This window comes from Callithrix jacchus, chromosome 7, assembly GCF_049354715.1.
Source record: "Callithrix jacchus isolate 240 chromosome 7, calJac240_pri, whole genome shotgun sequence".
Lineage (NCBI taxonomy): Eukaryota > Metazoa > Chordata > Mammalia > Primates > Cebidae > Callithrix > Callithrix jacchus.
The window spans coordinates 86263938-86277563 of record NC_133508.1 but is presented as its reverse complement, the minus strand read 5'-3'; the positions used below and the strand labels follow the sequence as shown (position 1 = coordinate 86277563).

The 13626-nt window shown below is 38.6% G+C and overlaps 1 protein-coding gene and 1 pseudogene across 21 annotated transcripts in view; both read left to right on the top strand.

Moving 5' to 3' along the window:
* The window catches only part of LOC100393071 (BEN domain-containing protein 5), a 1596666-nt gene that overhangs the window by 553465 nt on the left and 1029575 nt on the right, over positions 1 to 13626 (top strand). The gene's annotated exons all lie outside the window — the stretch shown is intronic.
* The window catches only part of LOC144576992 (peptidyl-prolyl cis-trans isomerase A pseudogene), an 81518-nt pseudogene that overhangs the window by 16437 nt on the left and 51455 nt on the right, over positions 1 to 13626 (top strand). The window contains exon 1 of the transcript XR_013520040.1: positions 1 to 13626. This exon is cut by the window's left edge and continues 16437 nt beyond it; it is cut by the window's right edge and continues 51455 nt beyond it. The product of XR_013520040.1 is annotated as a peptidyl-prolyl cis-trans isomerase A pseudogene (transcript).

Genomic DNA, 13626 nt, shown 5'->3' with positions numbered 1-13626 from the left:
CAATCAATTAGTAAATAAATAAAATGTGGTGTATATATAATGGAATATTACTCAGCCGTAAAAAGAAACAAAATAATGGAGACTATTATTCTAAGCGAAGTAACTCAGGAATGGAAAACCAAATATCATATCTTCTTTCTCATAATTGGGAGCTAAGTTATGAGGATGCAAATGCATAAGAATGATGCAATGGACTTTGGGGATTCAGGGGAAAGGGTAGGAGCAGGATGAGAGATAAAAGCCTACCCATTGGATACAGTGTACACTGCTTGGGTGAAGGGTGCACCAAAATCTCAGAAATCACCATCCAATAACTTATTCATGTAACCAAACACCACATGTTCCCAAAAACCTATTGAAATAAAATACAAATTTAAAATAAATAAATAAATGATAGAAACCACTTATAATGTAGTAACTGACTCTAATCCCTTAAAATTGCCTTGTTTCAAGCCAGGACACTTGGGGTAGTCATAATAAATCAAAAGGAAAATATGCTTCATTAAACAAGGGCTCTCAAAGAGCCTCTTGAGCCTCTCTAAATGGGTGGTCAGAGGGTCTTGCAGCTGTTCGAGCATAAAGTAACTAGTTGTCAAAAATCCTGATCAAATGTAGGTTTGCAGAAAGTGAAGAAGGCCTGAGAAGGCTCTGTTGAAAGTCTATTTCTAGACCTGATTTTGAGAGAGTTTCTCTCCAAGATGAAGGCAGTATCCCTAGACTGAGTTTCAACACTCACTCCACACTATCTGCTGTTTCCTGAGTTGATCTCCAAATTAAAGACTTGGAAGATGAGGGTGTGAGCAGAATGGTGGGCAGCTCATTTAAAAGAAAAGCAGGACTTCAGTATTTTTATCTGTACTTTGATTGATAATGTATTATTTGACTGTTAACAGTAGGCTCTCTTGGAAGTTGGAGATGTAGTGATGAGTAAGTCAAAGTTCTTGACCTCATTATCTATAGACAATGCTACAAAGAAAAGAAAACAGAGGCAGAAATAATAACTCGTTAAATGGGGGAAAGGGAACTATCTTAGAAAGAATGTATACAGAGAGTATAGCCAGTACAAAGACTTTGGGAGGCAAAAGTTTGTTTGTTTAAAAACAGGTGAGTGTGGTTTAACACAGTGAACAAAAAAGAAAGGTAGGAGATGAGGTATAAGAGACTGGCAGATAAGAATGTAAAAGATGACTAGATAATATGAAGCCTTTTAGGCCATAGCAAGGAATGTGGATTTTTCTCTAAACATAATGTGAAGCTAGACATAATTTGATTTACAATGCACTATAACTGGGACAACAGCAGCATAGGGAGGTCAGTTTGGGGACTGTTTCAGCATTCTTTGAAAGAAAAGATAGTCATTTGGACTAGAGGAGAAGCAATGGAGATGGTACGGAAATTGTTCAATTTGGGATTTATGTTAGATGTTGAATTTAAGAGAATCTAGAGAGAGTGCTAGAATTAAGGTGGCAAAATTATTATCAGCCAAAATAACAATAACTAATTTCTATAGTGCTGTATATTTTTCAAAGTGCTTTTTAAAATACCATTTTGTTTTAACTGTTAGGCAAATATTTTCACCCTGGCTTGATAGATGAGGTAATCCAGTCAGAAACATTATATGATTTGATATCAGTCTGCCTATGTTTGTAACCGCCTTTTAGCTAGATGATCTAGGAAAAGTTACATAACCTCCTGGTAAAATAGAGTAATAATATTACCTATTATAGAGTATTGATAATGATAGAAAATATATTACTTCAAAGTCCAGCCCACAGAAACAATTCAGTAAATTTAGTGAACATTATTATAAATGTTTGCTTAGCAAGATAGTAAATTCATACTTACTAAGGCATGCATACTATTTTAGCAAGTTACTGTGGCTTTAATAACATCATATATATATAGAACAACCACACTAGTCTCCATTGTGTAGCTGAACACTAACTTATGAGACTCAGACTTCCCTAATGACAAGGACCATGTTAAACTCACTTCTGTAACCCTTACCAGCCCTCTCCCTAGCATCCAGAAAATATTGTACGTACAGCCTTAAAGAGTTAATGAATTTAATTCATTTGAAAGGACAATGTAGGCAGTTATTTCTGTAGTATAATTTGAGGGACTCAAGAAAACTCCCCAATCCCAGCCCAAATTTTCTCTTAGTGTTAAGCTTCTACCATGGAATAACAGAATCTCAAAATTGAAAAGAATACAGAAAAGCATAGAATATATTCACAAAGCCTTTAGCACCACATAGAATCTCCTCTGTATTGCTCAGCCTTTCCCTGGTTATCTTCAATTACAGGGAATTCCTGACTTCACAAGGCAGCCTGTTCCACATTTGACTGCTCTTGGTATGAAGGTGCATCCCAACACTGAGTGGGAGTCAGCTTTGCTTCACCTTCATTCAGTACACTTGGGAAACCATAAATAGTATCTGTGCAATTGAGCAACTCCAGAAGTGTTTTTTTTTTCTGTTTGCCATCTCAATGCACTGCTAGTTTCCTTCTGTTTCCTCAGATTATGGAATATCATTGTCTGATTGTTAAGTGTTTTTTGCCTTCTGTCACAAAATGTAATCTTTCTTTAAAAATTCCATCTCCTGAATTTCACATTTCCAGAAGCTTGAAGAAACTTGAATTTAGTTTTTTTCTCAAATTATTCATCCATGCTGGCTGCTGTGAATGGGAGTGCTGGATAATCTTTACAAACACAAATGAGTTTTGGAATGCCCATGGACTGGTCATGTTCTATTACCAGAATTTTGAAATTTAGAAAGCTGAAAAGAATCAATGTGAGAGGCAGAACACTTGCCCTCTCACTTAGATCTGCCCTCCATTTATTACATAATATTGGAAAGAGCTGTCTTCTTATAAGTTTCAATTGGTTCCTTAATCTGTAAAATACACAAGCTTGAGTTTAATATTCATTACCTCCTCTCTGATTCTGTGCAAAAGGTTGGAAGAATTTTTAAACCTTCTATTGAGTTATATTAATTAAATGTTCTTTATCTGATTGGGCACATTTGAGGAGACTGTAACTTTTTTCATTGTTTCATTTATGGTCAAACTGTGATATAAAAGAAAATGAGAAACTTTAGTAGCAATATATCATTAACTTTATTGCTTTGAGAGAATGAGAAAGATTCTATTTTATTTATATTATTGTTTTCCTTACTTTTAGCTAAAGGTGATTGAAGGTGATGCAGTAAGGTTGAGTGGAGAGGGCTGAGGCTCTTATTTAGAAAGATTTCTGGAAAAGTGTCTTTGCCAGTGGCCATATCATACCATAACTTGGTAGCTGGGTAGTTCTATTAAATCTGGGGTATGTCTGCCTGTGAAAGAGTCATTATACAGGATATTTGTGACATAATATTTGCAAATTTCTGACTGGAATTTAACAGTTTTATTTTCTTGTTCATGGCATAGAAAGGATATAAATAACACTTTGTTTCTTTTTGTTATACATTAAGTTCTGGGGTACATGTGCAGAACGTGCAGGTTTGTTACATAGTATACAAGGGCCATGGTGGCTTGCTCCATACATCACCCTGTCATCTACATTAGATATTTCTCTTAATGATAGCCCTCTCCTAGCCCCTCACTGCCCTATTAATTTTCCCGTAGTTCCCCATGCTTTGACAGGCCCCCGTGTGTGAGTTTTTCCTCCCTGTGTCTGTGTGTTCACATTGTTCAACACCCACTTGTGAGTGAAAACATGCAGTGTTTGGTTTTCTGTTCTTGTGTCAGTTTGCTGAAAATGATGGTTTCCAGTTTCATCCATGTCCCTGAATAATATTCCATGGTGTATATGTGCCACATTTTCTTATTACAGCCTATCATTGATGGGCATTTGGGTTGGTTCCAAGTCTCTGCTCCTGTGAACAGTGCTGCAATGAACATACGTGTTCATGTGCTTCATAACAGAATGATTTATAATCCTATGGGTATATACCCAGTAATGGGATTGCTGGGTCAACTAGTATTTCCATTTCTAGATCATTGAGGAATCGCCAAACTGTCTTCCACAATGGTTAAACTAATTCACAGTCCCTCAACAGTGTAAAGTATTCCTATTTCTTCACATCTTCTCCAGCATCTGTTGTCTCCTGATTTTTTAATGATCACCATTCTAACTGGCATGACATGGTATCTCAATGTGGTTTTTATTTGCATTTCTCTAATGATTGGTGATGATTAGCTGTTTTCATATGTTTGTTGACTGCATAAATGTCTTTTTTGAGAAAGTATCTATTCATATCCTTCGCCAACTTTTGTTTTTTTTCTTGTAAACTTAAGTTCTTTGTAGATTCTGGATATAGCTCTTTGTCAGATGGGTAGATTACAAAAATTTTTTTCCTATTCTGTTGGTTGCCAATCCTCTCTAATGATAGTTTCTTTTGCTGTGCAGAGACTCTTTAGTTTAATTAGATCCCATTTGTCTATTTTCAGTCATGAAGTCTTTGCCCATGCCTCTGTCCTGAATGGTATTATCTAGGTTTTCTTCTAAGGTTCTTATGGTGTTAGGTTTTATGTTCCAGTCTTTAATCCACCTGGAGTTGATTTTTGTATAAGGTGTAAGGAAGGGGTCCAGTTTCAGCTTTTTGCATATGGCTAGCCAGTTTTCCCAACACCGTTAATTAAATAGGGAATCCTTTTCCCATTGCTTATTTTATAAGATTTGTCAAAGATCAGATGGTTGTAGATGTGTGGCATTATTTCTGAGGCCTCTGTTATGTTCCATTGGTCTATATCTCTGTTTTGGTACTAGTATCATGCTGTTTTGATTACTATAGCCTTGCAGTATAGCTTGAAGTCAGGTAGCTTGATGCCTCCAGCTTTCTTTTTTATTTTATTTTATTGCATTTTAGGTTTGGGGGTACATGTGAAGAACATGCAAGATTGTTGCATAGATACGCATATGGCAGTGTGATTTGCTGCCTTCCTCCCCATCACCTATATCTGGCATTTCTCCCCATGCTCTCTTTCCCCAACTCCCCACCCCCCACTGTTCCTCCCCTATTTCCCCCCCACAGACACCAGTGTGTGATGCTCCCCTCCCTGTGTCCATGTGTTCTCATTTTCAACACCCACCTATGAGTGAGAACATGCGGTATTTCATTTTCTGGATTTGTGTCAGTTTGCTGAGAATAATGGTTTCCAGGTTTGCTTAAGATTGTATTGGCTATGTGGGCTCTTTTTAGTTCCATATGAAGTTTAACGTGGTTTTTTCCAATTCTGTGAAGAAAGTCAATGGTAGTTTGATGGGGATACCATTGAATCTATAAATTGCTTTGGGCAGTATGGCCATTTTAATGACACTGATACTTCCTAACCATGGCATGGAAACTTTTTCCATCTGTTTGTTTCCTCCCTTATTTCCTTGAGCAGTGGTTTGTAATTCTCCTTGAAGAGGTTCTTCACATCCATTGTTAGTTGTATTCCTAGGTTTTTTAATATCTTGGTAGCAATTGTGAATGGGAGTTCCAGTCATATGATTTGGCTCTCTGTTAGTCTGTTATTGGTGTAGAGGAGTGCTTGTGATTTTTGCACACTGATTTTGTATCCTGAGACTTTGCTGAAGTTGCTTAACAGCTTAAGGAGATTTTGGGCTGAGATGATAGGGTCTTCTAAATATACAATCGTGTCATCTGCAAATAGAGACAATTTGGCTTCCTCTTTTTCTAATTGAATACACTATTTCTTTCTATTGCCTGATTGCCCTGGCCAGAACTTCCAATATTATGTTGAATAGGAGTGTTGAGAGAGGGCATCCTTGTCTTTTGCTGATTGTCAAAGGGAGTGTTTCCAGTTTTTGCCCATTCAGTATGATATTGGCTGTAAGTCTGTCACAAATCGCTCTTATTATTTTGAGATACATTCCATTGACACCTGGTTTATTTAGAGTTTTTAGCATAAAGGGCTGTGGAATTTTGTTGAAGGCCTTCTCTCTATCTATTGAGATAATAATGTGGTTTTTGTTTTTGTTTTTGTTTATGTGATAGATAACATTCATAGATTTGCACATGTTGAACCAGTCTTGCATCCCAGGGATGAAGCTGACTTGACTGTGATGGATAAGCTTTTGGATGTGCCTTTGAATTTGATTTGCTAGTATTTTACTGGGGATTTTCACATCAGTGTTTATCATGGATATTGGCCTAAAAAAATTTTTTTTAGTTGCATCTCTGTCAGGTTTGGGATCAGGATTATGTTGGTCTCATAAAATGAGTTAGGGAGCATTCTCTTTTTCTATTCTTTGGAACAGTTTCAGAAGACATGATATGAGCTCCTCTTTGTATGTCTGGTAGAATTCAGCTGTGAATCGTCTGGTCTTGAACTTGTTTTGGTTGGTAAGCAATTAATTGCTGCCTCAGTTTCAGACCTTGTTTTTGGTCTATTCATATATTAAGCTTCTTTTTGGTTTAGTCTTGGGAGGGTGTAAGTGTCCAGGAATTTATCCGTTTCTTCCTGATTTACTGATTTATATGCATAGAGGTGTTTATAGTACTTTCTGAGGGTAGTTTCTATTTCTGAGGAATTGGTGGTGATATCCGCTTTATTGTTTGTTATTGCATCTGTTTGATTCTTCTCTCTTTCCTTTTTTATTAATCTGGCAAGAGGTCTGTCTATTTTGTTAATCTTTTCAAAAGACCAGCTCCTGGATTTACTGATTTTTTGAAGGGGTTTTGTGTCTCTATCTGCTTCTGTTCTGCTCTGATCTTAATTATTTCTTGTCTTCTGCTAGCTTTTGAGTTTTCTGATCTTGCTCCTCTAGCTCTATCAATTTTAATGATAGAGTGTTGATTTCAGATCTTTCCTTGTTTCTTTTGTGGGCACGTATTGCTATAAATTTCCCTGTAGACACTGTTTTAAATGTGTCCCAGAGATTCTGGTATGTTGTGTCTTTGTTTTCATTTGTTTTGAAGAACATTTTTAGTTCTGCCTTCATTTGATTATTTATCCAGTAGTCATTCAGGAGCAGGTTGTTCAGTTTCCATGTAGTTGTGAGGTTGTGAGTGAACTTCTTAATCCTGAGTTCTAATGTGATTGCACTGTGGTCTGAGAGACTGCTTGTTATGATTTCCATTCTTTTTAGTTTTTGTTTTTATCAACCGTTTTTCTTTTTTAATTTTTATTTATTTATTTTTCTATTGCATTTTAGCTTTTGAGGTACATGTGAAGAACATTCAAGATAGTTGCATAAGTACACACGTGGCAGTGTGATTTGCTGCTTTCCTCCCCATCACCTATATCTGGCATTTCTCCCCATGCTCTCTTTCCCTAACTCCCCACCCTCCACTGTCCTTCCCCTATTCCCGCCCCCCCAGACACCAGTGTGTGATGCTCCCCTCCCTGTGTCCATGTGTTCTCATTATTTAACACCCACCTATGAGTAAGAATATGCTGTAATTCATTTTCTGTTCTTGTGTCAGTTTGCTGAGAATGATGTTCTCCAGGTTCATCCATGTCGCTACAAATGACACAAACTCATCATTTTTGATTGCTGCATAATATTCCATGGTGTATATGTGCCACATTTTCCCAGTCCAGTCTATCATCGATGTGCATTTAGGTTGGTTCCAGGTCTTTGCTATTGTAAACAGTGCTGCAATGAACATTCGTGTACATGTGTCCTTATAGTAGACCAATTTATAGTCCTTTGGATATATACCCAGTGATGGGATTGCTGCATCAAATGGAATTTCTATTTCTAGGTCCTTGAGGAATCATCACACTGTCTTCCACAATGGTTGAACTAACTTAAACTCCCACCAACAGTGTAAAAGTGTTCCTGTGTCTCTACATCCTCTCCAGCATCTGCTGTCTCCAGATTTTTTAATGATCACCATTCTAACTGGCGTGAGATGGTGTCTCAATGTAGTTTTGATTTGCATCTCTCTAATGACCAGTGATGATGAGCATTTTTTCATATGTTTGTTGGCCTCTTGTATGTCTTCTTTTGAAAAGTGTTTGTTCATATCCTTTGCCCATTTTTGAATGGGCATGTTTATTTTTTTCTCATAAATCTGTTTCAGTTCTTTGTAAATTCTGGATATCAGCCCTTTGTCAGATGGGTAAACGGCAAAAATGTTTTCCCATTCTGGTTGCTGATCCACTCTAGTGACTGTTTCTTTTGCCGTGCAGAAGCTGTGGAGTTTCATTAGGTCCCATTTGTCTATTTTGGCTTTTGTTACCAATGCTTTTGGTGTTTTGGTCATGAAGTCCTTCCCTACTCCTATGTCCTGAATGGTTTTCCCTAGATTTTCTTCTAGGGTTTTTATGGTGTTGGGTCTTAGGTTTAAGTCTTTAATCCACCTGGAGTTAATTTTGGTGTAAGGTGTCAGGAAGGGGTCCAGTTTCTGTGGCTAGCCAGTTTTCCCAACACCATTTATTAAACAGAGAATCCTTTCCCCATTGCTTGTTTTTGTCAGGTTTATCAAAGATTGTATGGTTGCAGATATGTTGTGTTGCCTCCAATGCCTCTGTTCTGTTCCATTGGTCTATATCTCTGTTTTTGTACCAGTACCATGCTGTTTTGATTACTGTAGCCTTGTAGTATAGTTTGAAGTCCAGCAGTGTGATGCTTCCCGCTGTGTTCTTTTTACTTAGAATTGACTTGGCTATGTGGACTCTCTTTTGGTTCCATATGAAGTTTAAGGTGGTTTTTTCCAGTTCTGTGAAGAAGGTTATTGGTAGCTTGATGGGGATAGTGTTGAATCTGTAAATTACTTTGGGCAGTATGGCCATTTTCATGACATTGATTCTTCCTAACTATGAACATGGAAGGTTTCTCCATCTGTTTGTGTCCTCTCTTATTTTGTTGAGCAATGGTTTGTAGTTCTTCTTGAAGAGGTCCCTTATATTCCTTGTTAGTTTTATCCCTAGGTATTTTATTCTTTTTGTAGCAATTGTGAATGGCATTTCCTTCTTTATTTGGCTCTGTTTCAGTCTGTTATTCGTGTATAGGAATGTTTGTGATTTTTGCACATTGATTTTGTATCCTGAGACTTTGCTGAAGTTGCTTATCAGTTTTAGGAGTTTTTGGGCTGAGACGATGGGGTCTTTTAGATATACTATCATGTTGTCTGCATTAGAGACAGTTTGGCTTCCTCCTTTCCTATTTGAATACCCTTTATTTCTTTTTCTTGCCTGATTGCTCTGGCTAGAACTTTCAGTACTATATTGAATAGGAGTGGTGAGAGAGGGCATCCTTGTCTAGTGCCAGATTTCAAACGGAATTCTTCCAGTTTTTGCCTATTCAGTATGATACTGGCTGTTGGTTTGTCATAAATAGCTTTTATTATTTTCAGATACGTTCCATCAATACCGAGTATATTGAGGTTTCTTAGCATAAAGGGCTGTTGAATTTTGTCAAAGTCCTTCTCTGTGTCAATTGAGATAATCATGTGGTTTTTGTTTTTGGTTCTGTTTATGTGACGAATTACATTTATAGACTTGCATATGTTTAACCAGCCTTGTATCCCTGGGATGAATTCTACTTGGTCATGGTGGATAAGCTTTCTGATGTGCTGTTGCAATCGGCTTGCCAGTATTTTATTGAAGATTTTTGCGTCTATGTTCATCATGGATATTGGCCTGAAGTTTTCTTTTCTTGCTGAGTCTCTGCCGGGTTTTGGTATCAGGATGATGTTGGTATCATAAAATGATTTGGGAAGTATTCCCTCTTTTTGGATTATTTGGAATAGTTTCAGAAGGAATGGTAACAGTTTCTCTTTGTGTGTCTGGTAGAATTCATCTGTGAACCCATCTGGACCTGGCTTTTAAAATATGGTAGGCTCTTAATTGCTGCCTCAAGTACAGATCTTGTTATTGGTCTATTCATGTTTTGGACTTCTTCCAGGTTTAGGCTTGGGAGGACACAAGTGTCCAGGAATTTATTAATTTTTTTTCTAGATTTACTATTTTATGTGCATAGAGTTGTTTGTAATATTCTCTGATGATGGTTTGAATTTCTGTGGAATCTGTGGTGATTTCCCCTTTATTGTTTTTTATTGCATCTATTTGGTTATTCTCTCTTTTCTTTTTTATTAATCTGGCTAGTGGTCTTTCTGTTTTGTTGATCTTTTTGACAAACCAGCTCTTGGATTTATTGATTTTTTGAAGGGTTTTTTATGTCTCTATCTTTTTTAGTTCTACTCTGGTCTTAGTTATTTCTTGTTTTCTGCTAGGTTTTGAGTTTTTTTGATCTTGCTCCTCTAGCTCTTTCAATTTTGACAATAGGGTCAATTTTGGATCTCTTCACTCTTCTCATATGGGCACTTATTGCTATATATTTTCCTCTAGAGACTGCTTTAAATGTGTCCCAGAGATTCTGGTATGTTGTGTCTTCATTCTCTTTGTTTCAAAGAACTTCTTTATTTCTGCCTTCATTTCTTTGTTTATCCAGTCAACATTCAAGATCCAGTTGTTCAGTTTCCATGAAGCTGTGCGGTTCTGAGTTAGTTTCTGAATTCTGAATTCTAACCTGATTGCACTGTGGTCAGAGAGACTGTTTGTTATTATTTCAGTTTTTTTGCATTTGCTGAGGAGTGATTTACTTTTAATTATGTGGTCAGTTTTAGAGTAGGTGTGATGTGGTACTGAGAAGAATGTATATTCTCTGGATTTGGGGTGGAGAGTTCTGTAAATGTCTATCAGGTTTGCTTGTTCCACGTCTGAGTTCAAGACCTGGATATCCTTCTTAATTTTCTGTGTGGTTGATCTAATATTGACAGTGGAGTGTTAAAGTCTCCCACTAATATTGTGTGGGAATCTAAGTCTCTTTGTAAGTCATTAAGAACTTGCCTTATATATCTGGGTGCTCCTGTATTGGGTCCATATATATTTAGGATCGTTAGCTCTTCTTGTTGTATTGATCTTTTTACCATTATGTAGTGTTCTTCTTTGTCTCTTTTGATCTTTGTTGCTTTAAAGTCTATTTTATCAGAGATGAGAATTGCAACTCCTGCTTTTTCTTGCTCTCCATTTGCTTGGTAAATCTTCCTCCATCCCTTTATTCTGAGCATTTGTGTATCCTTGCATGTGCGATGGGTTTCCTGGATACAGCACTCTGATGGGTTTTGGCTTTTTATCTAATTTGCCAGTCTGTGTCTTTTGATTGGTGCATTTAGCCCATTTATGTTTAGGGTTAATATTGTTATGTTGAATTTGATACTGCCATTTTGATGCGAGCTGGCTGTTTTGCCCATTAGTTGATGCAGATTCTTCATTTTGTTGATGCTCTTTAGTATTTGGTATGTTTTTGGAGTGGCTGGTACTTGTTGTTCCTCTCTTTGTGTAGTGCCTATTTCAGGATCTTTTGTAAAGCAGGCCTGGTGGTGAGAAAATCTCTGAGTACTTGCTTGTTTCCAAACGATTTTATTTTTCCTTCACTTATAAAGCTTAGTTTGGCTGGATGTGAAATTCTGGGTTGAAAGTTCTTTTCTTTAAAAATGTTGAATATTGGTCCCCACTCTCTTCTGGCTTGTAGGGTTTCTGCTGAGAGGTCTGCTGTGAGTCTTATGGGCTTCCCTTTGTCAGTAACCTGACCTTTCTCTCTGGCTGCCCTTAGCATTTTCTTCTTCATTTCAACCCTGGTGAATCTGACGATTATGTGCCTTGGGGTTTCTCTTCTTGAGAAATATCTTTGTGGTGTTCTCTGTATTTTCTGGACTTGAATATTGGCCTGCCTTGCTCGGTTGGGGAAGTTTTCCTGGGTAATATCCTGAAGAGTATTTTCCAGCTTGGATTCATTCTCTTCGTCACATTCAGGTACCCCTATCAAACGTAGATTAGGTCTCTTCACATAGTCCCACATTTCTTGGAGACTTTGTTCATTCCTTTTTGCACTTTTTTCTCTAATCTTGCCTGCTCATTTTATTTCATTGAGTTGATCTGCGACCTCTGATATCTTTTCTTCTGCTTGGTTATTTGGCTGTTGAAACTTGTGCATGCTTCACGAAGTTCTCATGTTGTGGTTTTCAGCTCCATCAGTTCTCTCATATTCCTCTCTAAGTTGTCCATTCTTGTTATCATTTCCTCAAATCTTTTTTCAAGGTTCTTAGTTTCTTTGCAGAGTTAGAACATGTTCTTTTAGTTCATGGAAGTTTCTCATTACCCACCTTCTGAAGTCTGATTCTGTCTTTTCATCACACTCATTCTCCATTCAGCTTTGTTCCCTTGCTGGTGAGGAGTTGTGATCCCCTGTAGGAGGCGAGTTGTTCTGGTTTTGGGTGTTTTCCTTCTTTTGCCCTGGTTTCTTCCCATCTTTGTGGATTTATCCACCTGTCGTCTGTGCAGTTGCTGATTTTCAGATTGGGTCTCTGAGTGAACATCCAGATTGTTGATGATGACGTTTTTTTCTCTTTCTTAGTTTTTCTTCTAATAGTCTGGCCCCTCTGCTGTAGGACTGCTGAGGTCTACTACAGGCCCTGCTTGCCTGGGTATCACCTGCAGCAGCTGCAGAACAGTAAGGGTTGCTACCAGTTTCTTCTTCTGCTCTCTTTGTCCCAGAATGATGCCGGCCAAATGTCAGTCTGATCAGCCCTTTGTGAGGTGACTCATTGGATATATGGGGGTCAGGGAGCTGCTTGAGGAGACAGTCTGTTCTTTATAGGAGCTCAAGTGCTGAGCTGTGAGCTTCATTGTTCATTCAGAACTGCTAGGGAAGTATGTTTAAGTCTGCTGCAGCAGAACTCATAAAGCCTTTTTTTTTTCCCCCAGGTGCTCTGTCCTGGAGAGTTAGGGATTTATTTATGAGTATTTATTGTGCTGCTGCCTTTTTTTTCTTTCAGGGCTGTCCTGCCCAGCAAGGAAGCAGCCTAGTCACTGTCTGCCTGTGGAGGCTTTGCTGATCTGCCCTGGGGCTGGGGTCTGCCCTGCTGCCATGGGCTTCACCCGGCTGCCCTGTGTATTTCCCTGCAGGCCTGTTTATATGGGTGTGGTTAGAACTGCCTTGGCAATGGTGGCCCGCCTCTGTGATGGCAGACTCCCTCTCTTATGGTGGGTTGCCTCGGCAATGGCAGGCTGCTCAGCAATGGCAGACTACCTCCCTGGGGTGGAGTGCCTCAGTAATGGTGGACGCCCCTCCCCCACAGAGCTGGATCATCCCAGGTTTAGCTGTGCTTGCCATGAAACTCTCAACCCCAAGCATTTCCAATTGCTGTTTTTTTTGTTTGTTTGTTTATTTGTTTGGGCGTGGGACCTGCTGAGCCTGATCACCTGGCTCTCTGCCTCAGAGCCTTTTTTTTTTTAAGTTGAACGGTTGACTCTCTCCCAGGTGTTCCAGTCACCTCCTGAAAGGGCGCTGTGATCTGTGTGATTTCCCATGCGGTGACCCACTGCACTTGCTGAAACATTGCTGCCCGGGAATCTCCTGGCCTGACTCTATGTTTCAGTCCCGTTTAATCAGATGAATGAGCTAATCTGCCTTCCTGGATCTCCAATTGTCAGTTTAACAGGGCAACCAGACCATGTATTTTGTACGGAGAGCCACTGCACTGTGTCACCAGCTGAAACAGCTGTGCCAGCTGAAACAGCCACACCATGCGAAACACCCACTCTGGCGACCCATGAGATTCTGCCTGGAAATCTCCTGGTTTGTGGGCAATAAAGATCTGTCTGG